Source organism: Macaca fascicularis, chromosome 1 (genome assembly GCF_037993035.2).
Source record: "Macaca fascicularis isolate 582-1 chromosome 1, T2T-MFA8v1.1".
Lineage (NCBI taxonomy): Eukaryota > Metazoa > Chordata > Mammalia > Primates > Cercopithecidae > Macaca > Macaca fascicularis.
Window position 1 is genome coordinate 24,039,110 of NC_088375.1, and position 27,996 is coordinate 24,067,105.

General features: G+C 40.7%; 1 long non-coding RNA gene across 7 annotated transcripts in view; it reads left to right on the forward strand.

The window, feature by feature from the left end:
* LOC135964818 (uncharacterized) overlaps nucleotides 1-27,996 on the forward strand; it is a 147,971-nt gene that overhangs the window by 75,701 nt on the left and 44,274 nt on the right. For 3 of the 7 annotated variants that reach the window (XR_010577488.2, XR_012417902.1, XR_012417910.1), the window contains exon 2: nucleotides 14,574-14,687. The exons of 2 other annotated variants lie outside the window; for them this stretch is intronic. This is a non-coding gene — a long non-coding RNA (uncharacterized lncRNA). Of the gene's footprint in view, nucleotides 1-14,573; nucleotides 14,688-21,723; nucleotides 27,394-27,996 lie in introns of those variants that run through there. 2 more of the 7 variants (XR_012417900.1, XR_010577495.2) reach the window with 2 other exon arrangements.

A 27,996-nucleotide genomic window follows, 5' to 3' on the forward strand; every position in this document is an offset into this window, starting at 1 on the left:
CCTCAGATGATCCACCTGCCTCGGCCTCCCAAAGTGCTGGGATTACACTGCGCCTGGCCTTGTCTCTGATTCTTAGTGGGAATTCAGTCATTTCACATTGATTAGAATGACTTATATACATGACTTTATTCCTCTTATGTTTATGTTTTTAAAAATTTTATTTCATATGGGGGAGAAGAGACAAATTTTGATTGCAGAATTCCAAATAATATATGTAGGTACTCCCCACTGCAGAAGTTCAGTTTAATTCCTGCCTCACCCCCATGCCCCTGCCTTTTTGAGGGTTGGCTAAATTCAGTGAGTGGCTTCCAAAGAATAGAGTAAGGAAAGAGAATAATGGTGATTTTGTAATGGGGAAACCTGGCAAGCACGAAGTGATGAAGACTAACATCATCGTTGATGTTTTGTGGATATCATGTACCCCTGATGTAATGCAAGAAGAAGGGCATTTCACTTTTATAGTGTTCTTTCCAAAATCCCAGAGCCCCATCTAACCATGGAGAAGGCATTAGAAAAACTCAAATTAGAGATATAAAAGTTATTTTATAGTGTTGTTTTCTTATATTTGCTGGTTTGCTCAAGCTGCTCTTTATCCTATTCCCCATATCCCCACATGCCTTGTTAATTTGAAAGTTCTACTTTGCTTTCCTTTTTTTTTTTTTTTTTTTTTTTTTTTGTGAAATGGAGTTTTGCTCTGTCGCCCAGGCTGGAGTGCAGTGGCGTGATCTTTGCCTCCTGGTTTCAAGTGATTCTCCTGCCTCAGCCTCCTGAGTAGCTGGGATTACAGGCACAATATCACCACACCTGGCTAATTTTTGTATTTTTAGTGGAGACAGGGTTTCGCCACGTTAGTCAGCCTGGTCTTGGACTCCTGACCTCGCCCATCTCAGCCTCCCAAAGTGCTGGGATTATAGACGTGAGCCACCGCACCGGTCTGCTTTCCCTTTTATTAGCACTTGGTTCACTTTCTATACATCGATAATCAGACACATTTTTTTTGTAGTATTAGAAAACAATGTCTGTACTGTTTCCTCCACCAAGACGTTTATATGCCCCTTCAAGACAGTCTATTCCCAGCTTTACTCTACCCTAATAAAAGGAGAACTCAAAAGTTTTTACTTTTCCTTTTTCTATCTCAACTGCTGGGTTTTGCTACTTCTAACATTTAAAGTGCTATTTTAAAAGTACACATGGCCAGGCATGGTGGCTCACGCCTGTAATCCCAGCACTTTGGGAGGCCGAGGTGGGCAGATCACCTGAGGTCATCCTGGGTAACATGGTGAAAGGCCATCTCTACTGAAAATATGAAAAATTAGCTGGGCATGGTGGCGTATGCCTGTAATCCCAGCTTCTCAGGAGGCTGCGGTAGGAGAATCACTTGAACTGGGAGATGGAGGAGGTTGCAGTGAGCCGAGATCAGGCCACTGAACGTCAGCCCGGGCAACAGAGCAAGACTCCGTCTCAAAAAAATAATTAAAAAAAAAAAAAGTACGTACAATTATTTCCTTGTAGTATATACCTTCTATTTCAAGAATCCTTTAAAAAAAAACCATATGTATTTCATATTCTTAGTACATTATTATCCACTTAGGTTTATTCACATGTTATTTCACAGCTCTTTGCTTACACTGTTTTTTCTCTTATTTTTTTTCCTCCCTCTTGAATTGTCTGTTATAGTTCATTGGTTGTTTGCTAGAGTCCCCCCTAGATTTTCTTTTTTCCTTTCTTTCTTTTTTTTTTTCCCCTGAGGCGGAGTTTCACTCTTGTTGCCCAGACTGGAGTACAGTGGCGTGATCTTGACTCACTGCAACCTCCGCCTCCCGGGTTCAAGTGATTCTCCTGCCTCAGCCTCCTGCGTAGCTGGAATTACACGCGTGCGCCACCATGCCTGGCTAATTTCTGTATTGTTAGTAGAGACGAGGTTTCACCATGTTGGCCAGGCTGGTCTGGAACTTCTGACCTCAGGTGATCTGCCCACCTCGGCCTCCCAAAGTGCTGGAATTACAGGTGTAAGCCACCACACCTGGCTGAGTCCCCCTTAGATTTTCTGAAAATGTGGGTAGTATAGTTGAAAAAATTAATTTTTGGCTGAGCTTAATGGCTCACACTGTAATCCCAGCACTTTGGGAGGCCAAGGTGGGAGGATTGCTTGAGCCCAGGAATTGGAGACCAGTCTGGGTGATATAGCAAGACTCTGTCTTTAAAAAAAAAATAGCCTGGAGCAGTGGCTCATGCTTGTGGCGGGAGGATTGATCAGTTGAGCCCAGGAGATGGAGGCTACAGTGACCTGTGGTTGTGCCACTGCATTCTAGCCTGGGCAATAGAGCAAAACCCTGTCTCAAAATAATAACAATAATGATAATAATAATTTTAAAAACACCTTTGCTGAGATATAATTCACATAAAGTGTTCAGTTCTGTGGGTTTTAGTATGTTCACTCATGCAACTGTCACTGCGATATAACTTTAGAACACTTTTGCAACCCTCAAACGAAAACCTATGCCTATTAGCCTATTACCTATTCTCATCCCTCTTACCCTCACTAGCCCCAGACAATCACTAATATATTTGTGGTTTCTATAGATGTGCTTCTTCTGGGCATTTCATACAATATATGATCCATTGTGGCAGGCTTCTTTCATTTAGCATAATGTTTTCAAGGTACACCCATGTTACAGAATGCATCAATACTTCATTCTTTTTTATTGCAAAATAACATTCCATTATTTGGATATGCCACATCTTGCTTACCCTTTCATCAGTTGATGGGAATTTGAATTGTTTCCACTTTTTGATTTTTATAAATAATATTGTTATGAACATTCATGTGCAAGATTTTGTGTGAATCAATGTTGTCATTTTTCTTTGCTATATGCCTAGGAGTAGAATTGCTGGTTCATATGATAACCCTATGTTTAACTTTTTGAGGAACTGACAAACTATCTTCCATGTGACCAAACCATTTTACATTCTCATCACCAACATATGAGGGCTTCAATCCCCCTAACATTTGTTATTGTCTTTTATTATGGCCATCCCAGTAGTTGTGAAGTAGTATTTCATTGTAGTTTTGATATGCATTTCCCTAATGACTAATAATGGAATAATGTTATTGAGCTTCTTTTCATATGTTTATTGGCTATTTGTATATACCTTCTTTGAAGAAATGCCTATTTAGACCCTTTATGCATTTTAAAATTGGATTGTCTATCATTTTTAATATGGAATTGAAAAGAGTTTTGAAAGTATTTTTGATACAAATCTCTTGTCAAATACATGATTTGCAAACACTCATTTTATGGGTTGTCTCTTCACTTTCATGATGGTATCCTTTGAAGCACAAATATTTTTATTTTGATGACATCCAATTTGACTATTTTTTCTTGTGATTTTGGTGTCATGTCTAAGAAACCATTGCTTGACTGGGCGTGGTGGCTCATGCCTATAATCCTAACATTTTGGGAGGCTGAGGTGGATGAATCACTTGAATCTAGGAGTTTGAGACCAGCTTGGGCAACATGGCAAGAACTCATCTCTACAAAATATATATATATATTAGCCAGGCATGGTGGTGTGCATGTGTAGTCCCAGCTACCTGGAAAGTTGAAGTGGGAGGATCACTTGAGTCTGGGAAGCAGAGGTTGCAGTGAGCCAAGGCCGCACCATTGCACTCCAGCCTGGGCAACAGAGTAAGACCCTGTCTCTATAAAAAATAATAAATACAAAAATAAAAGAAACCAATGCTTCACTCTAGGTAATGAATACTTACTCCTATGTTTTCTTCTAGGAGTTTTAAAGTTTTAGCTCTTATCTTTAGGTCTGTGATCCATTTTGAGTTAATTTATGGTGTTAAGTAGTTAACTATGGTGTTAACTTCATTCTTTTGTATGTGGATAGTCTCCGTAGCTCCTTTTCCTAAGATGGGTTAGGGGGTGATAAACTCTATTACTGGCGTGTTCTCATGCATTTTTCTTTCATTCTGAGAAGTGAATAATTTTAACTGCATGTAGGATCCTTGCTGCAGTCTCCCAGTGTCCATGGATATTATTTTACTATTTTTCATGTTCTAAGGCTACAGTAAAGAAAACTGATGCCAGTCTGATTATTTTTGACTTATAGAGCTTATTCTCTTTTTATCTGACTGCTTGGCAGACTTTTCTTTTTACGCAGTTTGAAATGTTACTAGGATATTCCTTGGTATGTCTCTTTTCTCTTCAGTCATGTCAGAATTCAGAGAGGCTTTACTTAAGTATAACTGTTTTTTTTTTTTTTTTTTTTTTTTTTTTTTTTTTTTTTTTGTCTTCTAGAACATCTATGGTTCTCACGGATATATTCCCCAAGTCTCTTATATTTTCCTCACAATTTACATTTATTTTTTTCTTCATACTTAAAATATTTCTCCTATTTGATCATCCAGGCCATTAATTCAAGTCTTGACCACGACCACCCTCTGCTTTGATTTCTCTTCTAAATCTTTTAGTTGAGGTTTTCTTTGACTACAGAAGACTATTTCACTGTTGTTACTGTTGCTGTGTGTACTACACTGGATCTCCTTAAGTACTAATTTTCATATGCAAAGTGTTGGCATTCTTCTTTGGCAGCTCTATTTTGCTATGCATGTGTTCAGTTTCTTCTGATGCATACTTCTCTCTCAGCCAGCCAGATGAGAAACAAGTGCTGCTTGTTTAAGTCCTTCATGTGGCAGCAGCCTCAATAGTGGCAAGGAAATGTTGTCTTTCATTCTGTGGGCTAGGGGAGTGTGTGGAGGGTGGCAGATTTCCAGGGCCCCAGAAGCAGCCTCCTTGCTCCCTAGTTTTCTCATGCTCTTCCTGCCTCTTGGGCAGGAAGGACCCAGTCTGCCAGTCCTATCCTTCCTGGCCTCTTAGGGTCAGGAAACCCAGGCAACCTCCCCCAGGGCTTACTGTGATCTTGGGCTTTATGATCCCACTCTGGAGCTCTCCACCTCTGGCTTCCCCATGCTCCTGTTCAGCCCACTGGGGAGAGTTTGCAGATATTCCGCAGTACCAAAATCTTCACTTGAGTCTGATAACCATAGGCCCTAGAAGTCATTAGAATTGGGAGAGGCAGACAGATTCTTTGAAAATAAATAGAAAATGTGACTGAAGGGAAGAGAATTGAGTTCAGATCACCATCTTCCCAGGACTCTGCCACTGATTATATCACTTCAATTTTAATTGCTGATTTATTTCTCTGCCTCCTCAGCAGAGTGTGTCCTTTTAGCCCTGGGCTTGAATCATGTTTGTTTTTTTGTACCTAGCACCTGGCACAGTGCATGGGGCATAATCATATTTCATTAGCTGCATTTGGAATGAATGAATGGAAATATGAAACTGCAGTGAATGACTTGAGCAGGTCTTAGAAATCCATCCAGATTCTTGCACTGCAGACAAACTCTCTGGCCCTGGTATTTTTGACAAAGATAACTTTATTGGAATGATACTGATTGTCCAGGAATTGAGAAAAGCCTAGAGAACTAGACTTGGAAATGGGCAGCAGTCAGGGCACCCCTGGAGGGCCAGGAAACTAGAAGTCAATACTGGTCAAGCAGCAGGAACATCTTGGTCAGAGTCACGTTACAGGATGAATGTTCTTCAGTCTGTTTTTTTTGTTTTGTTTTGTTTCATGGCTTTATATTGCTCACTCAAGATTCGAAGTCCTAGGAGAGAATCTGTTAGTTGCTCCATTGTATGACAGCCATAGCAGGAGGGATCTAATGTATTGGCTTCCAGAGTGAAGGCAGGCATTTAGATTTCCCATGTCACCAAGGCTACCTTCAGTGGGGTAGATTATGCTCCTGGGGGGACAGAAATATGTTAGGAAGTGGGGAAATAGTGCTGGGTGACCACAAAACAACCTATGTTCCCAAGAAGGACAGGTGTCTGATTTCCACAGTGGGTCAAGTGATTCCTTTGTCACCCCTACACTCTCTCCCCACTAGTGGAGCTCTTGACACCACTGCCAAGGCTGCGGGGAGAGAGGAGAGGAGTGGGCGCTGGCTGCTACCAGACCCCCAACCTCCACCTCCAGCTTCCAGCCCCTGCTGCTCTGAAGTGGGGCCTGTTCCCATGGGAGCCAGGGGAATTTCAAGAGCTGGTTTTAAAGAAAGGCAGATAGGCTTCTGTGACTGTATAGTCAATCTTAGTTCTTCCTCTTCTCCCATAACAACAGTGTAGATGACACTTTAGGTTCTCAAATTAAGCAGGCTTTTGTGGCTTGGCTTGAGACCCTAGTCACTAAATGTTCCTAGTTTCCAAGCAACCTTCTATCTTAGTCCATTCAGGCTGCTATAACAAAATACTATAGACAAAATGCCATGATTTATACACAACAACAATTTATTTATCATCGTTCTGGAGTCTGGGAAATCCAAGATCAATGCACCAGCAGGTTTGGTATCTGATGAGGTCTGCTTCCTCTTAGACAGCTCTTTTCTCGCTGTAACTTCAGATGGCAGAAAGGGTGAGAGACCTCTTTGGAGCTTCTTTTATACGGGCTCTAATCCCATTCATAAGGGCTTCACCCTCATGACCTAATCATCTCCCAAAAGCCCGTCCTCCTAATACCATCACAGTGGATATTTGGATTTCAACACATGAATTGGAGTGGGGAGCAAACATTCAGACCCTAGCAACTTCCTTTCTCCTTTCTATCCAAAAGTTTATTGAATGCCAGTCATTGGAAACCAGAATAGATAGCCCTTTTCTTCATAGAACTTACAGTCTAGTGGGAGAAAACAGATATGGAACAAACAACCACACAACTAAATATGTATTTGCAAATTGGTACAATACTCTACATAATAAGCAATCATGACAGGGACATAATTTGGGTGGGGAAGATATGAAAAGGCCTCTTTGAGGAAGTGACATGCAAGCTGAGGACCATGAAGATGGGAAGGTAGTGCCCACGCAAAGTGACTCACTCTCAGATTTTCATCTCATGGCCAAATTTCTATGGTATCTTGTAGATCTTAGCCATGGGTTGGTATTTAGGTGTGGGTGTGAAGGGACATTTTTTTTTTTTGTCTTTGTCACAGTGATTCAGAAAGTACTACAGGGCCGGGAGCAGTGTCTTATGCCTGTAGTCCCAGCACTTTGGGAGGCCAAGGTGGGAGGATTGCTTGAGCCCAGGAGTTCAAGACCAGCCTGGGCAACATAGTGAAACCCTCTCTTTAGAAATAATTTTAAAAAATTAGCCAGGTATGATGGTATGTATCTGTAGCCTCAGCTACTTGGGAGGCTGAAGTAGGAGAATCTCTTGAGCCCAGGAGGTTGAGCTTGCAGTAAGCCATGTTCATGCTCCTGCACTCCAACCTGGGTAATAGAGTGGGATCCAGTCTCCAAAACAAAAACAAAAACAAAAAAAAAAAAAGGAAAGAAAAAATAAAAAGAAAATACTAAGAATTTAGTGCACGGAGGCAGAAATGCTAAATGCTTATAACATGCAAGATGGTTCTGCATAACAAAGAACTGTCCTGCTCAAAACACCGACAGCACCTTCCTCTGAGAAACCCTGTAGGCTGAGGTCAGTCTCACAGCAGCCAACCTCATCAAAAGGAGAACTGCTACTTAGCAATAGTTGCTTTTAAAAGTTCTGTGATGGAGTCAGATGGTCACAGCTTGAGTCCTCTGTCCATCCCGAACCAAGCACAGTGACAGGGGGTGGAATGGTGACTCAGAGTGGGGAAGGAGTGAATCTGCCAAAGAAAATTGTGGTGCTGTTGGCAGAAGAAGGAAACTGCTACTGGGCAGGCAAAATAGCAGATGCCTCTTGCATGAGTGAGAAGGGCAGTGGCACAGAAAAACTGGGTGGGTAGGCAGGGGCTAGATCATTCAGGGCATTGTCAAGAATCTGAGATGTCTCTTAAGGTCCCCGGGGAACCACTGACAGGTTTTAAGCAGCATAGAGGGGATGGCAAAACCTGTGCCAAACATCAGAGCCCTTGCTCATTTAGGTTTTGTGGGCATCTTGCCCACACTTCCCTCCATGAAAGAAACAGTATATGTCCCCTGTGTCTCTCACCTTGTCCTTTCTTATATCCTTTTTTATATGTAGATTCCATTGCCTTCTACCTACAGGTAAATAACACAAGCAGAATTGTGCTTTGGGAAGCACTATTCTTCCACTGGCTTCTATCACATATAGTTTGATGAACTGCATCACATTTCAGAATTTGCTTTCTGCTCTGGAGATAAGAGTTAGAATTGAGCAAGTGTTTATATATATCCCAGGAAGTCGTTGGTTTAATCCAATTAACTACCTAGTGGAAGATCGCTCTGCATCCCAGCAATGCTTATGCCATTATGGCCAAGTCCAGGACACTGACAACATATCTTTGCAAATTTCATTAGCAGTGGCTGTTTCTGCCTTCTTCTAGGTCATTAGTGAGTTTGTTAAACAAGGCCAGTTCTGACATCAGCCTCCGACATGCCCCAGTGGACCTTTTGCTTCCCAACCAGATGTAGTTCCTATTTACTCCTGATTATGCAGTGTTTTCACCCTGCCAGCATTCCACTTAGACGAGAGCATTCAAAAACAGGCCAATTTAATTTGGAGCACAACTTTTATGGAGGTCATTGTCAAATGCATCACTGACACCCACATAATGCTGCTGCACTCCTGCCACCTGCTCTTTCTTCCGGGGTGTCCTTTTCACTCTCCTCCTATTGCTGTACTTCTACAGCAGTTTCTAAAACAAATTATTGCAATGAAATACACTAACATAAAAGTACTATTTTAACCATTTTTAAGTGTACAGTTCAGTAGTGTTAAATATATTCCTTATGCAACCAATCTCCTGAACTTTTCCATCTTGTGAAACTGAAACTTTATGTACACTGAACAACAATTCTTCATCCTTTCCTTCCTCCAGCCCCTGGCAGCCACCATTCTAGTTTCTATCTCTATGAATTTGATTACAGTAGGTCCCTCATATAAGCAGAATCCTACAATGTTTGTTTTTTTGCAACAGTGTTGTTTTTATTTCACTTAGCATAATGCTCTCAAGGTTCATCCATGTTGTAGTATGTACCAGAATTTCCTTCCTAAGGGTAGATCATATTCCAATGTATGTAAATACCACATTTTGTTTATCCCATCATCTGTCAATGAGTGTTTGGGTTGGTTCCACCTCTTGCCTTTTTGTGAATAGTGCTGCTATGAACATGGGTGCACAACTGTTTGAGTCCCTGCTTTCAACTCTTTGGGGTATTTACACAGAATTGACATTGCTGATCATAGAGTAATTGTATTTTTAATATTTTTGAGAGACTATTACATTTTTTATTGATTTGAGGAATTATCATACTGTTTTCCATAGTGGCTGCACCATTTTATTTAAAAAATAAAACTTTTAGGTTCAGGGAGTTCATGTGTAGGTTTGTTTTATAGGAGAACTTGTGTTATAGGGATTTTTTATACCAATAATTCCATCACCAACATATTAAGCCTAGTACCCAATAGTTGTTTTTTCTGATCCTCTCCCTCCTCCCACCCTCAACCCTCAAGTAGGCCCCAGTGTCTGCTGTTCCCTCTTTGTGTCCACGTGTTCTCATCATTTAGTTCCCACTTATAAATGAGAACATATGGTATTTGGTTTTCTGTTTCTGCATTAGTTTGCTAAGGACAGTGACCTCCAGCTTTATCCACATTCCCACAAAGGACATGATCTAGTTCTTTTTTATGACTGCATAGTATTCCATGGTATATATGTACTACATTCTTTTTATTTAATCTGTCATTGATGGGCATTTAGGTTGATTCCATGTTTTTGCTATTGTGAATAGTGCTGCAGTGAATATACATGTGCATATGTCTTTATGATAGAATGATTTATATTCCTATGGGTATATACCCAGTAATGGGATTGCTGGGTCAAATGATATATCTGCTCCTAGGTCTTTGAGGAATCACCACATTGTCTTCCAGAATGGTTGAAGTAATTTATACTCCCACCAACAGTGTGAAAGCATTCCCATTTCTCTGCAACCTCACCAGCATCTGCTGTTTTTTGACTTTTTAATAATAGTCATTCTGACTGGTGTGGTTTTGATTTGCATTTCTCTAATCATCAGTGATACTGAACTTTTTTCATATGTTTGTTGGCCAGATGTATGTCTTCTTTTGTAGTGCCTATTCATGTCATTTCCCACTTTTTAATAGGGATGTTCATTTTTTTCTTGTAAATTTCTTTAAGTTCCTTATAGATGCTAGATGTTAGACCTTTGTTAGATGCATAGGCTGCAAAAGTTTTCTCCCATTCTGTAGGTTGACTACGTACTTTGTTGATAGTTTCTTTTGCTGTGCAGAAGCACTTAAGTTTAATTAGATTCCACTTGTCAATTTTTGCTTTTGTTGCAATTGCTTTTGGTGTCTTTGTCATGAAATCTTTGCTCATTCCTATATCTAGGATGTTATTGCCCAGGTTTTCTTCTAGGGTTTTTATAGTTTCGAGTTTCATATTTAAGTTTTTAAATCCATCTTGAGTTGATTTTTGTACATGGTGTAACAAAGGGGTTCAGTTTCAATCTTCTGCATATGGCTAGCCAGATCCCAGCACCATTTATTGAGCAGGGAGTCCTTTCCCCGTTGCTTGTTTTTGTCAGCTTTGTCAAAGATCAGTGGTTGTAAGTCTGCAGCCTTATTTCTGGGCTCTCAATTCTGTTCCATTGGTCTATATGTCTGTTTTTGTACCAGTACCATTCTATTTTGGTTACTGTAGACCTGTGGTATAGTTTGAAGTCAGGTAGAATGATGCCTCCAGCTTTGTTCTTTTTGCTTAGGATTACCTTGGCTATTTGAGCTCCTTTTTTTGTTCCATGTGAATTTTAAAAGTTATTTCTAGCTCTGTGAAGAATGACACTGGTAGTTTGATAGGAATAGCATTGAATCTTTAAATTGCTTTGGGCAGTATGGCCATTTTAATGATATTGATTCTTCCTATCTGTGAGCATGGAATGTTTTTCTATTTGTTTGTGTCACCTCTGATTTCTTTGAGCAGTGTTTTGTAATTCTCGTTGTAGAGATGTGTCACCTCCCTGGTTAGCTGTATTCCTAGGTATTTTATTATTTTTGTGGCAAATGTGAATGAGATTGTGTTCTTGATTTGACTCTTGGCTTGGCTGTTGTTGGTGTATAGGAATGCTGGTGATTTCTGTATGTGGATCTTATATCCTGAAACTGCCAAAGCTATTTATCAGCTGAAGGAGCTTTTGAGACTATGGGGTTTTCTAGATATAGGATCATGTCATCTACAAACAGAGCTAGTTTGACTTCCTCTCTTCCTTTTTGGATGCCTTTCTTTCTCTTGCCTGATTGCCCTGGCCAGGACTTCCAATACTATGTTGAATAGGAGTGGTAAGAGAAGGTATACTTGTTTTGTGTCAGTTTTCAAGGGAAGTGCTTCCAACTTTTGCCCATTCTGTATGATGTTGGCTGTGGGCTTGTCATAGATGGCTTTTATTATTTTGAGGTATGTTCCTTCAATACCTAATTTATTGAGAGTTTTTAATGAATTGGTATTGAATTTTATCAAAAGCCTTCTCTGCATCTTTTGAGATAATCACGTGGTTGTTTTTGTCTTTAGTTCTGTTTATGTGATGAATCACACTTATTGATTTGCGTATGTTGAGCCAACCTTGCATCACAGGGATAAAGCCTATTTGGTGATTGTGGTGGATTAGCTTTTTGATGGGCTGCACCATTTACATTCCTAGCAACAAAGCACAAAGGTTCCAATTTCTCCACATCCTCACCAACACTTGTTATTTTCTGTTTTTTTTTTTTTTTTCTTTTTTGACAGTAGCCATTCCAATGGCTTCGTGGTGATATCTCATGGTGGTTTCAATTTATGTTGCATTAATAATTAGTCATGTTGAACATCTTTTTATATACTTGTTGGCTATTTGTGTATCTTTTTTGGAGAAGTGTCTGTTGAAGTCCTTTGCCTATTTTTAAATCAGGGTATTTGGTTTTTTGTCATTGTTGGGTTGTAGGAATTCTTTATATATTCTGGATATCAACTCCTCAATCAGATACATAATTTGCAAATATTTTCTCCCATTTTGTATGTCGCTTTTCCATTCTGTTCTTTGTGTCTTTTGATGCATAAAAGTTTTAAATTTTGATACAGTCTCTTAACAGACTTTATAATTTCAGAAATTATCACTTTTCCTATAAAAAATACCACTCTTGTGTGCTTGCCACTGTTTTTTTCTCTGTCATCCAATTCTTATTCTTTTACATACATTAGGGTTAACATTTCTGAATCATAAGTGTCGTGACTGATTTTTTTATAGTATGAAAGAAACCCCAGTAACAGGTTGACGTGTGAAAAACGAGAAAGTGGGATAGACATTTTATCACTTCATGTGGAAAAACTAAGAAGTGGCAAGGGCTAGTGGAGGTTAATAATGATAATTAGTGTGGTGTAGCACTTTGCAGTAATCATTTCTTTCTTTCAATGACCTTGTGTAGAAAATATTGTTTTTCCCACTTTACAGATAATAAAACTGAGACTAAAGAGGAAGTGTCTTGCTCAGCTTCTCACTGTCAATGTGCACTCAAACATCATAAACATTTTACTATTCTAGGCCAGTTCTCCAAGGAGTTATTTTCAAATTCTTTCATAAAACAAGTCGATTGATTCTTACTCATTGTTCTCATTTCACCTTGCCTGTGTCACGAGATTGATAATAGCTTCTTCATCATTGCAGGCATTGTGTCATAAACTTCTTATGCATTATCTCATCAATTCACACCTTACTGTGCATGACAGCCAGAAGCTTAGATAAGCTGATGAATTTTGCCCAAGATCACACTTCTGGGAAGACATAGAGCAAGGATTTGTACCCAAGTCAATTTGATTTCAGAGCTTTTCAATCTAAAGTTTAGATCGTGAAAGTGAACATAATTTAAATCTTAGGCTAAAGTACACTGCTTAAATTGTCTTTATTATAAAGTCATTCAAAAGTTCCTTTTATCTACTCATTTATTTTGCTTAGACTCTAAGTCCCCTTATATTTGGACCTTGTTACGAAAGAGAGATGTAATCTCAAATCTCTGCTCTGCAACTAACTAGCTGTGTGACTTTAGGCAAGTTATTAACTCCTCTCTGCCTCATTTTTTCCCCATTGGAAAACTGTCCATTATATTACTTATTTTAGGTGGTTAATTTGGGCATTAAATAAAATAATGTATGCACAAGTGCTTACAGATAGCCTGACACACAGCAAGCACTCGGTAAACACTAGCTATTATTATTAATTTTGTAAACAAATCTGATCCATATAGTATATACCATAATGGCTGCACGTTCTTATCCTAGTTCTTAATAATTTTTTTTTCCAAATATAGTATATAAGACGAGACCTGCAGTGGAAGTTTTCACTGGAAGAGTTAACTATGGACAGATTCTGTATCATTTAGGATTTGATATGGTTGCATATTTTGGAAAAACCAGAACAACATTGCATCAAACATACGGGGCTTATTCTCTTCCCTAAAAAGAAGTCCAGAGGTAGGCAGGGCATAACTGGAATAGCAGTGCCATGAAGTCATCCAGACCCAGACTCTGTCTGTCTTTTCTGCCCCATATTCTCTAGTTCATAGACATCACCTTTAAAGTAATCTAATGGTCCAAGATGGCTGCTGAAGTTCTAGTCAGAATACTCATATTCCAGGCAGCAGGAAGGAAGAATAGAAAGATAGAAAGGGCACAACTCTCAGTTTTAGGAGTCTTTCTGGAAGTCCCATATTTTCCACTTATATCTTATTGACCAGACTTTAGTCACAGGACTGGCCTTACCTGGCAGGAAGACAGGCTGGGAGACGTAGTCTTTTAGTTGGTTTCATTCCCACCCTAATTTGAATTCTGTTGCGGAGGAAGAAGAAAGCGGTACTGGAACGGTAATTTGCAGTCTCTGCCTCACAGGCAATAATTGGTACTGATTAGTGTTTTAGGGCAGCTGTGTTCCTAAGGTGTCAGAGTTGCTTCTGAGAGTGGACAGGGTCTAGACAGGACAGAGACTCAGAGATCTGGGTTTATATGTTTAAAATATTGAAGTTGCATGGAAGCTTTGTTTTGCTAAAAGGATTCCACTGCCTAAATTAACTCTGCAAAGCACTCTTGGAGAGGAAGAACAATGTCAGTCCATTCAAAACAAGATTGAAGGTAGGAACACTACAAAAAGGATGTGGGGAGTATACCTGGAAGGATGAGAAGTAGAGGAGCATAAAGTAACAACAACAAAAGTTACCCATGTGCGTGTCCCTGTAGCTAACCCGAGAGGTGATTATGTTGATTTGTCAATGTGCTGTGGAAGTCCCATAGGGAAGGGGTGAAATCTCATTCCCTTGTAAAGATATGGCTGTACAGAACCCATGTTTGATGTTGGATCAGAACTTACATTTTAGTGACACTGGATTTAACCACATATTGCAGACCCAATTGACTGTTGTGATCAATGATCCCACTGACCTTCCCAGCCTTATTTTGAGCAAGCAAATGTTTGGGATTATCTGAGCTAGTTCTGTATTCAATTTTTCTGTTCCAGCAGACTCATAAGGACATTTATGCTTGTCGGATCATGTGTTCTGATTTCTGGTACTCGATGCCCTGCCAAGGATTGATTCACTCTTGCCGCATGTTCCCCAGGCCTAGTGCATCAGTAAGTATTTGAAAAATGTTTGTTGACAAGCATTGCTACTAATCATGCAATGCAATTGAGTTTCAAATAACACTAGTCCTCACTCCCGAAATGTCCTCAGAACTGTGTGGTAAGATCACCTTATAATGAGGCCAAATCTTTTTTCTTCAGTGACTAAAACCCTTGGAGGGGTCTGATGGCACCTCTTGATGCTGAAGTCTTTTCTAAAGAGAGCAGAGCTTTGAGGAAGACCCAGAAGAGGGAACTTCTGTAGTGAGAACTTGCTTGAGGAAAGGCTTGCCCTTGGGATATGCCTGTCTGTCCCATCTTTTTGATCCTGGACAGGATCCCTGGCTACAGTTGCCTGAGGGATCTAAGGCCTTGAGCCCTCCTATTTCCCTTCCTCAAAATGCCTCTTCTGCGCAGTGAATGCCTTCTCCCTCTGTCAAAGCCCTGACTCTGTGTGAGAAGCCACTGCAGGGGCCCTGAAAATCTTGGTGTTTGTATCCCTCCTTACAGGGGGTCTACTTCCTGTAGGTTTTGTAGACGACACCTTTTCTGACTTCTTCCCCTTAATACTAGAACTCTCTGCTCTCTGTCACCATCTGAACTTCCCCTCGTGCCATCAACTCCTGAGATAGGAGTGGAATTGGGGTCAGGGGTACATTTTTCCTGATAGCCCCAGTGGAGATTTCTATGCATATCTTCTCGCAGAATCATTTTGAGAAGGGACGCAAAGCTCTTGAGCACCCTCCCAGCCTGCTAGGATCTCCAGTCACAGTTTCTCTGGTGAATACATTCTGAGTTGCACGTCACCACTAACATTTTTAAACCACGGTGTTCAGGCGTTGAGGACAGCCTGTGTGTCTGGAACATCATGTTGTAGGGGAAGATGAAACATTAAAATGGGTAGAATGTTCCTTTTCCTATGGGCGTGAGCTATTCTGTAGCTCAATTCTAAAGCCTTTGCAGTATAAAGGAGTGCTTCAAAACCTGACTATGCCTCAGCTTCACCTGGAAAGCTTGTTAAAAATGTGGAATCTTGGGTCTTGCCCTAGGACACTGACTCACAGGGACTGGTGTGAGGAGCAGAAGTGTTTTTAAGGACTTCCTCAGGTGGTTTGGAGGCAGTCACTGGTTAATGGATATCTATCCATGACAGAGCAACTTTGCATAAGCAGTGCAAAGCACAGCTATTGCGTGGTGTTGTGGAATGACACTGGCTCTGGATCAGAGGACTGCGTCCAAATACTGGTGCGATCAATTCTTGTAGCGTGTACTTGGGAAAATCAATGGACACTGGGGAAAACTGGAGAGCTTGAAGAGGTTAAACTTTTTGACTAATTTAGGTCATACAGGGCATGAGGCCACTCCCGAAAGGACAGAAGAGAACCGAATGGAGAGAACTAGAATTGGGAGGAGGCAAGAGTTTTGTTTGGGAGTTTGGAAAAGGTGGAAATTGGGGATGTTCGTGGTACTGAGATTTTGGGAAGACAGGTACAGGGAGTTTCTCCTGTATGTTTTACAATGTAATAGACTTCACTAAAGACCTACACAATTTCTTAATGTTGTTGGGTTTGGATTTGTGTTTATTTTGGATGTGACGCTATGCTGAGATTGACCTGTAGGCAGCCCAATTTTATGTAGATGATAAATGTAAAAATACTACTCCTGCAGGATTGTTGTGAGAATTTTAGAAACCCTATTTCAAAATGTCTTTGAAATAGTAGATGCTCAAAAAGTGGTAGCCGTTATTGGAAAATCAGTAATTATGAAGTACCTACTATATACTATATGTTGTGTTGGGCATTGAGAATACAGAAGGTGAATAAGGAGCTCACAGTCCAAGTGAGTCCATTAACTTTTAATTCAAGAAAGGAAAGGAAATATTTAATTTAATATTAAAGTAAGTATGTGTTCCAGAAAGCGCTATGTACGATTTACATATTGCCAGGTACCTGACTACATAAGCTTTGAGTAGAAGTCAGTGAGGATTAGAACCAGGTACTTCAGATTCTGGCCAGATTCAAGAATGCCCCAGATGAAAAGAACCTTAGAGAGCATCAGTTTATTTTTTCACATTTTTCTGATGAGGAACTGAGGTAGGTAGAGGGAAAAGATTTAAAACTCTTGAGAAATTATTACTATTTTATGAAGTATTTAAAGACGTGGTCATTATTTATAGGTAATTGCTAGAAATTTTTACAAGATAAACATTTCTTGGCCGGGCGCGGTGGCTCAAGCCTGTAATCCCAGCACTTTGGGAGGCCGAGACGGGTGGATCACGAACTCAAGAGATCGAGACCATCCTGGAGAACATGGTGAAACCCCGTCTCTACTAAAAAATACAAAAACCTAGCCGGGCGAGGTGGCGTGCGCCTGTAGTCCCAGCTACTCAGGAGGCTGAGGCAGGAGAATGGCGTGAACCCGGGAGGCGGAGCTTGCAGTGAGCTGAGATCCGGCCACTGCACTCCAGCCTGGGCGACAGAGCAAGACTCCGTCTCAAAAAAATACATAAATAAATAAAAAAGATAAACATTTCTTAAAGTATAAATGTCAGTGCTAAAATTTACCTAAAAATCATCTGGTTCAAACTGCTTATTTTACTAAGGAAGGACCTGGGCGTATATTTTATTTTGTTTACTGCTCAGTCATAGCTTGCAAGTGACTGCATTTAAGGTGAATTTAGGAAGGGGCTTGGTAAATGAAAGTACAGAAATCTTGAACTTTTTTTTTTTTCCAGAAGAGTATTGATAAACTGCTTTCAAAATGTATTTCCTTTCCTTTCTTGACTGACTGGTTTTGTTTGGCTACACAGCTAAAAGTCAACTGGAATAAAGAAAGGTGAAAAATGTATAAATATATGATATGCCTATATATAGACAAAAGATGTATGTGTAAGTTGGAATGCATTTGGATACAGTGATGTATGCTTAATAATGGCTTAAGCATCAAAGATATGTAATTATACCAGGTAGCAAAAAGTCTGGAGATAGAGGATTCCAGGTTTGGTTTATTGGCTCAGTCTGTCATTAGAGAGTCAGGCTTTTAAAAACCTTTTCTGCTTTATCATCCTCAGCATATTGGCTTTTTGTTCATAGGCAGACAAGCCTAAAATGGCTGCCTCAACTCCAAGCATCATACTTTACACACTCCCATTCGAAAAAGAGAAAATGCAGCAGACTTCCTCATGCTCTGTTTATCATGGAGCAAAATTTCCCGCAGATTCTGCCAGCAGAATTTTTCTAGTTCTCAGTGGCTAGTTCTCTGTGTTACATGCCCTCCAATCCCCAGCAAAGAGAAACAAGATTGCCTTAGTGGCTCAAATTAATCATGGTTCACCTCCTAGGACCAAGGAGTGCCCCTCTTTGAGATGTTGATTCTCAAACAACTTGAAATTCTATAGAGACTAGGGATAGCTACTAAGAAGGAAAAAAGGCATGGGCTACATTATAGGTGAGACACAAAGATCCTGTAATTTTTTTGACTAATACTGTACATTGTTAAGTATTACTAAGTACATTGAAGGTAAGACTATTTTCTAGATAGACTAATAGTTGAGTAAATAGGCTTTGGAGTCAGACAGACATCCTAGGTGGGCATCTTAGCACCAGCACATACTGGTTGTTCTTCAGCAGTTTTCTCATCTGTAAAGGAGAGATAATAACACTTACCTCAGAGGATTTGGGGTATTTGGGTTTGTTTTTTATTTTTTCAAGCAGTGAGTTAAGAAATATTATGTAATTATTACATACTTTAAATAGTGTCAAGCACATAGTAAGCACTCGATAAATGTTAGCTGTCATTATTTTGGAAACATTGGTGCTGTAAATTTAAATTCTGCTTATCTTCATTAAAGTCAAAATTATATAAGACTCTTTTCTATTTCCCAAGTCTGTAGTTGTACTTTTCTAATTGTAAAACATCGTATCTGGTATAAATGGGTCCCCTCGTTGGGGGAGCTTCTCCTTTTTAGCCCAGGAAGTAAAGGCAAAACTTTGCAGTGCTTCTTTCTAATTTTCAGACTGCTCTAGAGTGAATCCTATTTAATCAGCTTATTCAGGCCCAGAATCCATTTATTTGATCTCAAATTGGATGTTTGCCTCTCAGGTCCAAACCAAAACAACAATGCAATTTACCTTATCTGCTTTACATTTCTGGCTCCCAGAGAGAAGACTTGGCAAGCACCTCATCTCTCAGGACGCTGGGGCACACAGCCCAGTGAGCTTTTTCTCCCAGGCCCAGGAAACTGAACCCATCTGGAAAATTTGGAAATTTTCGGAAGACTAACAAAATCATTGCCCCGATTCAGGTTATGGTATTGATGGGAGGGAGTATTTGCTTGAAATCCAATCACAGAATTGTAAATGTAGCTGACAGGATGTGGGGTTGGTTGTAAGAGGAAGGGCAATCATCGAGCAGATCTGGTCAAGGTTCTTTTGCCCACAGTAACCTTGACAAGCTCTGGTACAACTGGTTGTCCAGCTTTTAGTGCTACCCTTATATATATTCCTTAGAGTTTCCCTGAGAGTTCACCAAACAAACATACCCCCTTGAGGGATTCTGTGCTTGGTAATGACAGCCCTAAGGCAGGTGCTTCCTGCATAGTGGGTTTCAGATGATAACGGGCAAATATCTGGGTTCCCAATGTGGGTAAAAAGGAGAACTTGCCTGTCTTCACATAAAATTCCACTGTAAACTCTACTAGGTCCTACCTGAAGGTGTTTTTGCGACTTTGAGAAAGGTCACTGCTCTGGTAAACTTGGATTTCGGTTGATCATACTGGAAGCTAGGAAAATCTAGGAAGTATTTCTTCATTGTCCGGTATATTCTTCCCTGATTTCCCCTCTCTTTCTTATTTTTCGTTTTCCTACTTTTTGTTGGACTGATCGTCTCCTTTTTACCCTCTTATTTCTGCTGGTTGGGAAAATAGGGATTATATTTCTGTTCTTCTGGTGGTTATTCAAACATATTTAAAATGTCTACTTAGCTATAAATTTTTCTGAGTCTAGTTTTCTGGCATTTTCTATTCCTTTTCTAAACAATAATTCATCTCTGAAGTAATAAATCTCATTATCAACCTTGCTAGTTATTTTGCTTGTGTATTTTCCTCATGTGTTTTTGGAATTTTTGTTTGCAGGCTCAGCTTAAGTGGGAATTTCTTCTTTTTTCTCACTAACTCTCTTTCTCCTCCCCACAACCTGACACCCCTTTCTGGCAAGCTGTTTTGCAGTTGCCTCTACCTAGCCTTTTCTATCAATCATCAACCCCCATCCCATCCTCTCCCCGCTACCCCAAGTCCAGAACCAGATCTTGTGTTGGTGGCTCAGGCAGTATTGAGAACATCACAGATACAGTCATGGAGCCAGCAGTTGGCTGGCATCTTTTCCTGAGGTGACACTGTCTGCTTCATCTAGACTCTCTAGTCACACAGCTTTCTATAAGCCACGACCCTGAAGCAGCTGTGTGTTGTAGCTTTTCTTGCTTCCTTTCAAGGGTGGTGGAACCTGGGCTCAAAAAGTGATCTAGGTTCTGGTTGCTCTGCTTCACATAGAAACTTTGCCTCTTAGGGGTTGACACAGGGGCCACTTCTGTGTCCTTCTGACTCCTGGGCCCAATAGCTGTGCTTTAGTCTGCTTTACCACCTCAGATTTCTCTTCTGTCTCTGGCACAAGGAATTATATATCTGGCTTCTAAGTGGGGTAAGAAATGTCATATTCTCTTTATCTCTATTTCTCTGTTTCTCTCTCTCTCTCTGTTTCTCTCTATCTCTATCCCTATCTCTATCTCTGTCTCCCCTTGCTGCATAGTGGTGGCTGTGGTAGTGCTGAAACTGTGATCTTACAGTGTCATCCTTACCGGAAGTTCTTGATTTGTAATGGAGGAACTACACAACACATCCACCTTGCTCAAATCGGTAAAAAGACTGTCAGCCTGCTGAGAAGTGGGAGGGTCGGGGCAGAGGCATGACAGGGCAAGCTTACTGCTTTTGACCCTCTCCATCAGGTATGGTGGTCCCAAACTGAAATTTCCTCAGAATCTAGGTGTGTGGCAGTGGCGAAACTGTGGCTAATTGGAGAGTACTTCCTCTGTCTAAAGCTGCTACTCAGCATCATCTGATTACTGCCATGAAGGAATGCAGACACTGTGCTGTGAGAGCATCCAATTTGTCAAAAGAAAGAAGTATAAACAATTAAAAAAATAGTTTTAACATTTACAGAAACGATTTGGACTCTTAGTTGCAATCTCCCAAGCTTTAAGTGTTAACTGTTGATTCTGTGTGAGCTGGGAATACATGTGATGGTCAGTGGGCCCATGTGCTGCCTGGCTGGGACCTGTCATGTGATGTACTTGTCAGTGACTTTTCTGTGCTAGTCACCTCTGGGCTTCTAGGGGCTTGAGACACTACAGAACCAACATTTAAAATGCTGTACAGTCTTTTTGGAAGAACACAAGTACAACCTGTGAATTACGAAGAAAAAAATTAAATACTCTTCTGTCTGTTTATCCTCATTGGTAAGCATTTATATGTTCTACTTGGTACATGGAACCCTGTAAGTAGAGGCGTCTAAGGAAACACATGCAATATGAAAACTGTATGGATGATGAGCATTGAGCTTATGGCAGGCTTGGGTTTGAATGCTGGTGCCTGCATTTGCTGGAGGTTTGACCTGGGGCAAATTATATAATCTCTTTGAGTCTCATTTTTCTCATCTATGATGTGTGGAAAACAACACCGCCTTCATGTGAGACTGTTGTGGGATTAAATGAGATACTGCACACAACAGCAGAGTGCTAGCACGGGGGGAGGTTCGGTAACGATGGTTGTTAAATAGCTCAGGTCCACACTTCTGAGACACTGGATTCATTTGTGGCAAAACCTGACCTGAACTGATAAGAAGCTAATTACAATTTTTATATACTCCACTTACCATGACTATTCATAAGTTTCACTGAACAAATATTAATGTGTTTGATTATGAGTGCCACCCCAGACCTCTGTCATCTTTCTAAGATCTGAAAAGGTCTGAATTCTAAAACACATTTAACTCCACAGGTTTTGGATAAAGGATCTGCAGTGACAACAACATATCAGCAAGTGAAGAATGGCACAGTCAAAACTGAACACATAACCACAAAACTGCTGGAAGGTGATAGAATGGATAAATGATTAGAAATGAAGCATGTGAATTTGCAAGGGCTTCCTGGAGGAGGTGACCTTTCAGCCTGATCTCAGGAGAAGTGAAGGAACTGCACTGGTGAAGAGGAGGCAGGACATTCCAGGGAAATACATGACATTATTGAGTATCTTGAGGCTCCCAGCAAAAACAAACTGCTTTCAGGTCTGTGTAATGCCTGGAAGAATGACTGATCACTTTTAGAAAGATACTCAGAGGACTTGACAGAAAGAGAGCCCCGGGCAGAGAAGCATGAAGACTGGAGTCAGAATATTCACCTTCTGAGGAAGCATTGTTGGGGAGAAAGTGCAGTTTGCCATGGCCTCCAGAGGGACCCTCTGCTTCTCTAGGCCAAGAACCTAGCGCTGCACACCCACAGCGATCTCCATGTGACTTCTGCATATATCAGCAAGCAATCGCTGCATTTAAAGATGCTCTTCTGGAGCTGGGACTGCGGCAAACCAACCTTTCTTAACTCTACATCCCAGATGTTTCTGCACTCGCTTGTCCGTTTTTAATAAACTGGAGATGAAGCTGAAGGATGATCTGGCTGAGCAGGGAGTTGCTATGAGCAGGAGAAGGATGAGACCTGATTTATATTTCAGAAACAGCACTCTGCCTCTATGTGGATTGAAGAAGGGTAATACTAGACCTAGAAGAAATAAGTCTTCTTTATCACTCTTTTCTAGTACTTAGGAAGTATGCCAGGCATATGCTTGTTGAACTAATGTTTTAACAAACACGATCCCCATCTTGGCAGCACCTGCTCCCTGGTATGAAAGACAGAGCATTGATAACATGGTGAAAAGTAGGTGCTGGCCTCACATTACTCTGTGGGAGCAGCAACAGGCAAGAGACAAGGCAGTTCCACAGGGATGCACAGAAGCTACTCATGTTCCTCCTGTTGTCTACAGTCATGGGAAGAAAGCTAAGAGGAATCTAAAGGAACAGAAACATGCCAAATGTGAAGCACAGGCACCTCCAGACCTGTAACAGTGTGGAATTAGCTGGTACTATTGGGAGCAGCTCTGGGCTCTGAGCCTAATACAGAATCCCCAAGTTTCTCTAATGAGAGGGTGTTTTTATTTTCCTCAAACTCTTACACTCACTGATGGGGATGGCGGTGCCAGGCAGACGAGGTGGTGACGTGAGTTGTTTGGGAACTGAGAAGTCGAGTCACTGATGGTTGGGAGGGATTTGGAAGACACACGTGGTGAAAGTGCCTGTGGGGAGCTGTGCCTGTGGATGTGAGAGGGGAAAGGGGTCTGGCAGGGGCAGTCTCATGGGTCTGCTGACAGGTGGTAATTTGCTGGTTGAAAATCACTGGTATGAAGTAGCTTTACGAATCCAGTTCCAGCTTATCTAGCTTTGTTTTCTCTGAACTTTTCCCTCCCCCAACATTCCTGCAGGGTTGAGGTCAGTTTTTTTTTTTTTCCAGTTTTAAGTGTGTTGGAGAGGGCTGGCCCCCTCACTGTTGTGTCGGTTCATCTTCACTTAAGGGACCATCTTTACTTCCAGTAATAGCTGGTACTAAGGATGACAGTGCCTCACCTGCATGCATGGAGAACTATGTATCAGACTGTCCTGCACACTCTATGTGCTTTATCTCACATAATCCTTGCAACATCCCTTTGAGGTGGGAACTACAATGATTACCATTTACAAGTGAAGAACTGAAGCTTTAAACAATCAAATAACTGAATAACATATAGCAAGTTAAAAACGGACCAAGAATTTTGATCCAGGAAGATCTGACACAGACTGTGCTCTGTTCTCAATAAACAGCATTCCTACCATGTTCAAAACACTACATCCAGTGTGGTGGTAGAGATTTCTAAATGACTGCACACAAAGCTCTATCCACAAAGAACTATGATTGGGTCAGAGACAGTGAGAGGACACCAAGTCAAATGAAATTAGAACATGACATAGAAACATAAGAGAGGAAACAGGGTAGAATGTGGTCAAGAATTCAGACAGAAGAGCCAAGGAAACTGAGATGGCCCAGGAGAGCCCGGGGGAGGGGGAAGATGAGGCTTGGGAAGCCCAGGCAGGATTTAGAGTTTAAAAAGATAAGGCACGGCGTTCTAGGAAGGGAGATGGCTGAAAGGCGTGAGCATGGCGATATGCATGACGTGTTTGGGTGATAGTGAGCAGGACAGTTTGACTAAAGAGAAGTTCATGGGGGAACAACAAGGAGGAAGAACTTTGGATTTTAAAATGTGAGAAACCACAGGGAGAAGGGCTGGGTTTTTTTTGTTTTTTTGTTTTTTTTGTTTTTTTCATTGTATAGGTAATTGGGGTGGGGGAAGTGAAGTTTTCTGAATGTTAGAGTAATACATTATATGAAGAGGAGTTCCTGGCAGAAAGGTGCCAGTGGATCGTAGGGGAGACCCCCAAAAACCAGTCTTGAGGCCGCGGCAAGCTCCAGAGAGTGGCAGAACTCAAATTCACAGAACCATGTGACTTCAGAGTTGACTGAATGGGGGATGTCGTGGTAACTAACTGCCAGAGAGGGAGGTGGTGTGATTGTTGAGAGTCACTATAGCTAAATTACTCCCAATTATGGGCAGTGTCTAGATTAGATGCAGATGGATTTAACTTTGGACTTTGTGCAAAGGAAATTTACAACTAATTAATTTACTTGTATTCCTCTTCTCAATCTAATTAATTTCAAGGATTTTAAACAAGCATTGCTTCTTTTGACCCCACAGGACATCTTCTAATTGAAATAGTTGCTTGTGACCTTAGAAGGAAGGTCCTTTATGTACAAACATGCACCTGCCATTTCAGCTACATGACTCAACTTTAGGCTTTTAAAACTCTTCTTTCAGCTTAACAAAACTGTGACCAGAGCTGCCATCACTTGTAATTGTGCAGAACCATGATCCTTTTGACAATCTGATTTTAATTTTAGTGGTCTGCACATCCCCTAAAGTCTGCTATTAGCTCCGGTTAGGAAACCGAAGGATTGAAGAATCGAGATGAACTGAAGAGGAAAAATATACGTATATGTATTTGTGGAGAACGCCATGTGAAGAAGAAAATAAAATGTTCTGAAATTAGGTAGTAGTGCTAGTGGACAACATTGTGAATGTACTGAAAGTCACTAAACTGTACATTTTAAAATAAAATGGTCAATTTTATGCTACATAAATTTTACCTTATTAAAAAACATAAAAACCACTTATGGGTATTCAACAACAACAACAAAATGACAGAGAGAGAGAAAAGTAAGATATAACATTAAGAAAGAAAAAAGTCAACTGAAAGGAAGGAAATTATCCAGAGTGATTATATATTTTAGGAATTAGTTTCCTCCTTTCCTTAAAATGCAGTTCAGGAATCTTGGCCCCTCAGAACTGTCATGGGCATCCTGGCCTTTGCTTGTGAGATCACACCTCACCTGCACCCCTCACTTGAAAAGCAGAGCCTGGAATTTGGTCTTGTGAGGGGTTCCTTATGGACTCTATTTAGCACAGACAAAAGTTTGCTTTTAGCCGCTGGAAAGGGAATGAAAGGGCTGGAGGAGGAGTGTTAAAGGGTGACTTAACAGACTACGGTCTATGAAGACAGAGCTCAGAAAGTTTGCCTGTGGACAACTGTGGAGCAGAAACAAACTTCAGCTTCTAGTGGACTCTCCAGCTTTGGGGGTATTTGGCCAGGGAGCTCAGAGTTTTCTCGTAGCTGCACATTTGCTCTTGCCTCTGAGTAGATTCAAACCCTGCCTTAAATCTCTACTCTCCTTTTCTTCCCACCCATTTCCTTCTCTTATTCTGCCCATATGCCAAAGAGGCCTATGAGAAGTGATATATGGTCAGGGTTGGCTGACCAAAGATCAAAGGAAGGCAGAACTATTAGGCCTTAGAAATAATTTAATCTAGACCCCAATTTTACTGCAGTAAGTGTTTCACCCAAGATCCCACAGCTGACTAGCCAGGATGAGGGCCCAGAGCTTCTCCTTCACTTTCTCCCTTATTTTTCACACAGTGGCTGAAAAGATAAATGTTGCAATTTATGTGAATATCTTTGTAAATTGTAAAGCACAAATATATATTATATGTGTGTGAATGCGTGTGTGTGCATTATAAACAATAGGTTCTGATAGCATAGAGAGTGGGTAAGGCCTCTGGCTCTGAAGATTGACCCAGGTTTAAACTGCAGGCTCTGCCATTGGCATGCTACTTAACTTCTCTGAGAGCCCCAGTTTCCTCATCTGTAAACTGGTAACATTTTAACTGTGTCTACCTTATGTGGTTGGTGGTGGCTCAAGCCTGGTATATAGGTGATTGTCAGTAAATATTGTGACATACATGAAGGAATGAGACTCTACCTTCTCAAAATATTTTTAGATGTTAACTTCAATTAATAGAAAGTTTATTCCCACCCCAGAACAGTGCTTGGCATGTAACAATGGTCAAAAAATACTTGTTGAAATAGCAAAGACATGGAATCAACCCAAATCCATCAATGATAGACTGGATAAAGAAAATGTGGTACATATACACCATGGAATACTATGCAGTCATAAAAAGGAACAAGATCATGTTCTTTGCAAAGACATGGATGGAGCTGGAAGCCATTATTCTCAGCAAACTAACCCAGGAACAGAAAACCAAATCCTGCATGTTCTCACTTATAAGTGGGAGCTGAACAATGAGAACATATGGACACAGGGAGGGGAACAATGCACACTGGGGCCTGATGGGGGGTCAGAGGGAGGAAGAGCATCAGGATAAAGACCTAATGCATGTGGGGCTTAGTACCTAGGCGATGGGATGGTAAGTGCAGCAAACCACCATGGCATACACTTACCTACGTAACAACCTGCACATCCTGCATGTGTATCCCAGAACTTAAAATAAAATAAAATTTAAAATAAAAAAATACTTGGTGAATCCATCTACAGATAATTCCCTTGGTTCTCTAGGAAATTATCATTTTTAGTTGATGAGTGAAGCCAGGGCAGGGTGACTGGGTACCAACTGCCCAGAGTAAGAAGTCGGGGGGCTGGGAGGCTATAACTGAACCTACAGGAGCATCATATCAGAGTCAACTCACTGGGAGGAGAAGAAAGCTCAAGCTTCAGTGTCCCTGTGGGAGCCAGGGGCTGCTGGGAACTGTTGTAATATAGGTGGGGAGAGGAAGCCAGGGTGCAGCTGGGAAGCATTACAATGTAACCATTTCCGAAAAAGTGGTTTCTGAAGAATAGGACCTGAATCACCAAGGTGATTTCTTTTCTCTTTCTAAATAAATGCTCATTCTATTCCTAATTTTATATTCATAATCTTACATTTTTTGAGTAATGAGTTTCTTCCAAATTGTACAAGTTTTAGGCCCAAATACCCCCAAATCTGTTCTTGTATGTTTCCCACATCAGAGCAGACTAATCAAGATCATCCTTCTCCTTAGAGGACAAATGTTCAAGTCCAGACCTGGTCTTTGGCAGGAACTCTACACAATATAAATATGAGTTTTGTGGTCTTTGTTGCCTTATAGGGAAAGAAAAGGCCATGAAAGGCATGGACGTGGTTGTTGTAAAAGAAAAATTGTCCTAAACGTAGACTGGAACAGAATTTTTTGTGATATGAAGTTCAGAACTTGGTTCTGGGAAGAAATCAGCATTCCTGGTAAAATGCTTAACCTATTTTCTGGAAACTATAATGGGATTAAGACTTGTTCTGGGAAACTAATCACCTACCCACCCAGCTGTCAGTCAAGAGTTTAGACCTTTAACCAAACATTCTTTTTGCAAGTAGTCTAATGATTACTGAACCATTAATTTTTTTTCTATATAATTTCTGTACTAAGAGGGACTCTTTGGATTGGTCTACTGGAGGCTTTGTCTCTTGTAGAAATATTATAATGAATCTTTGATCTCATAACCAAATAGTCTGGCACACTCCTTTCTCCCCCAACTTGCCATCCTTTGAACTCCCCTGACAGCCCCCTCCCAGCATGTACATTCTTCTGACTCTTTCTTCTGCATTTTGTCTTGTTAAATGTTCCTTCATAGCTACCTTCTTTCCCAAACTGAACAGTAATCTTTTTTTTTTTTTTTTTTTTTTGTGGTGCAGTGTTCTATTCATTTTTTTCATCTTTCTTTCTTTTCCTTGCTTCACTCCCTGACACTTGATTCTCTCAGGGTCTAG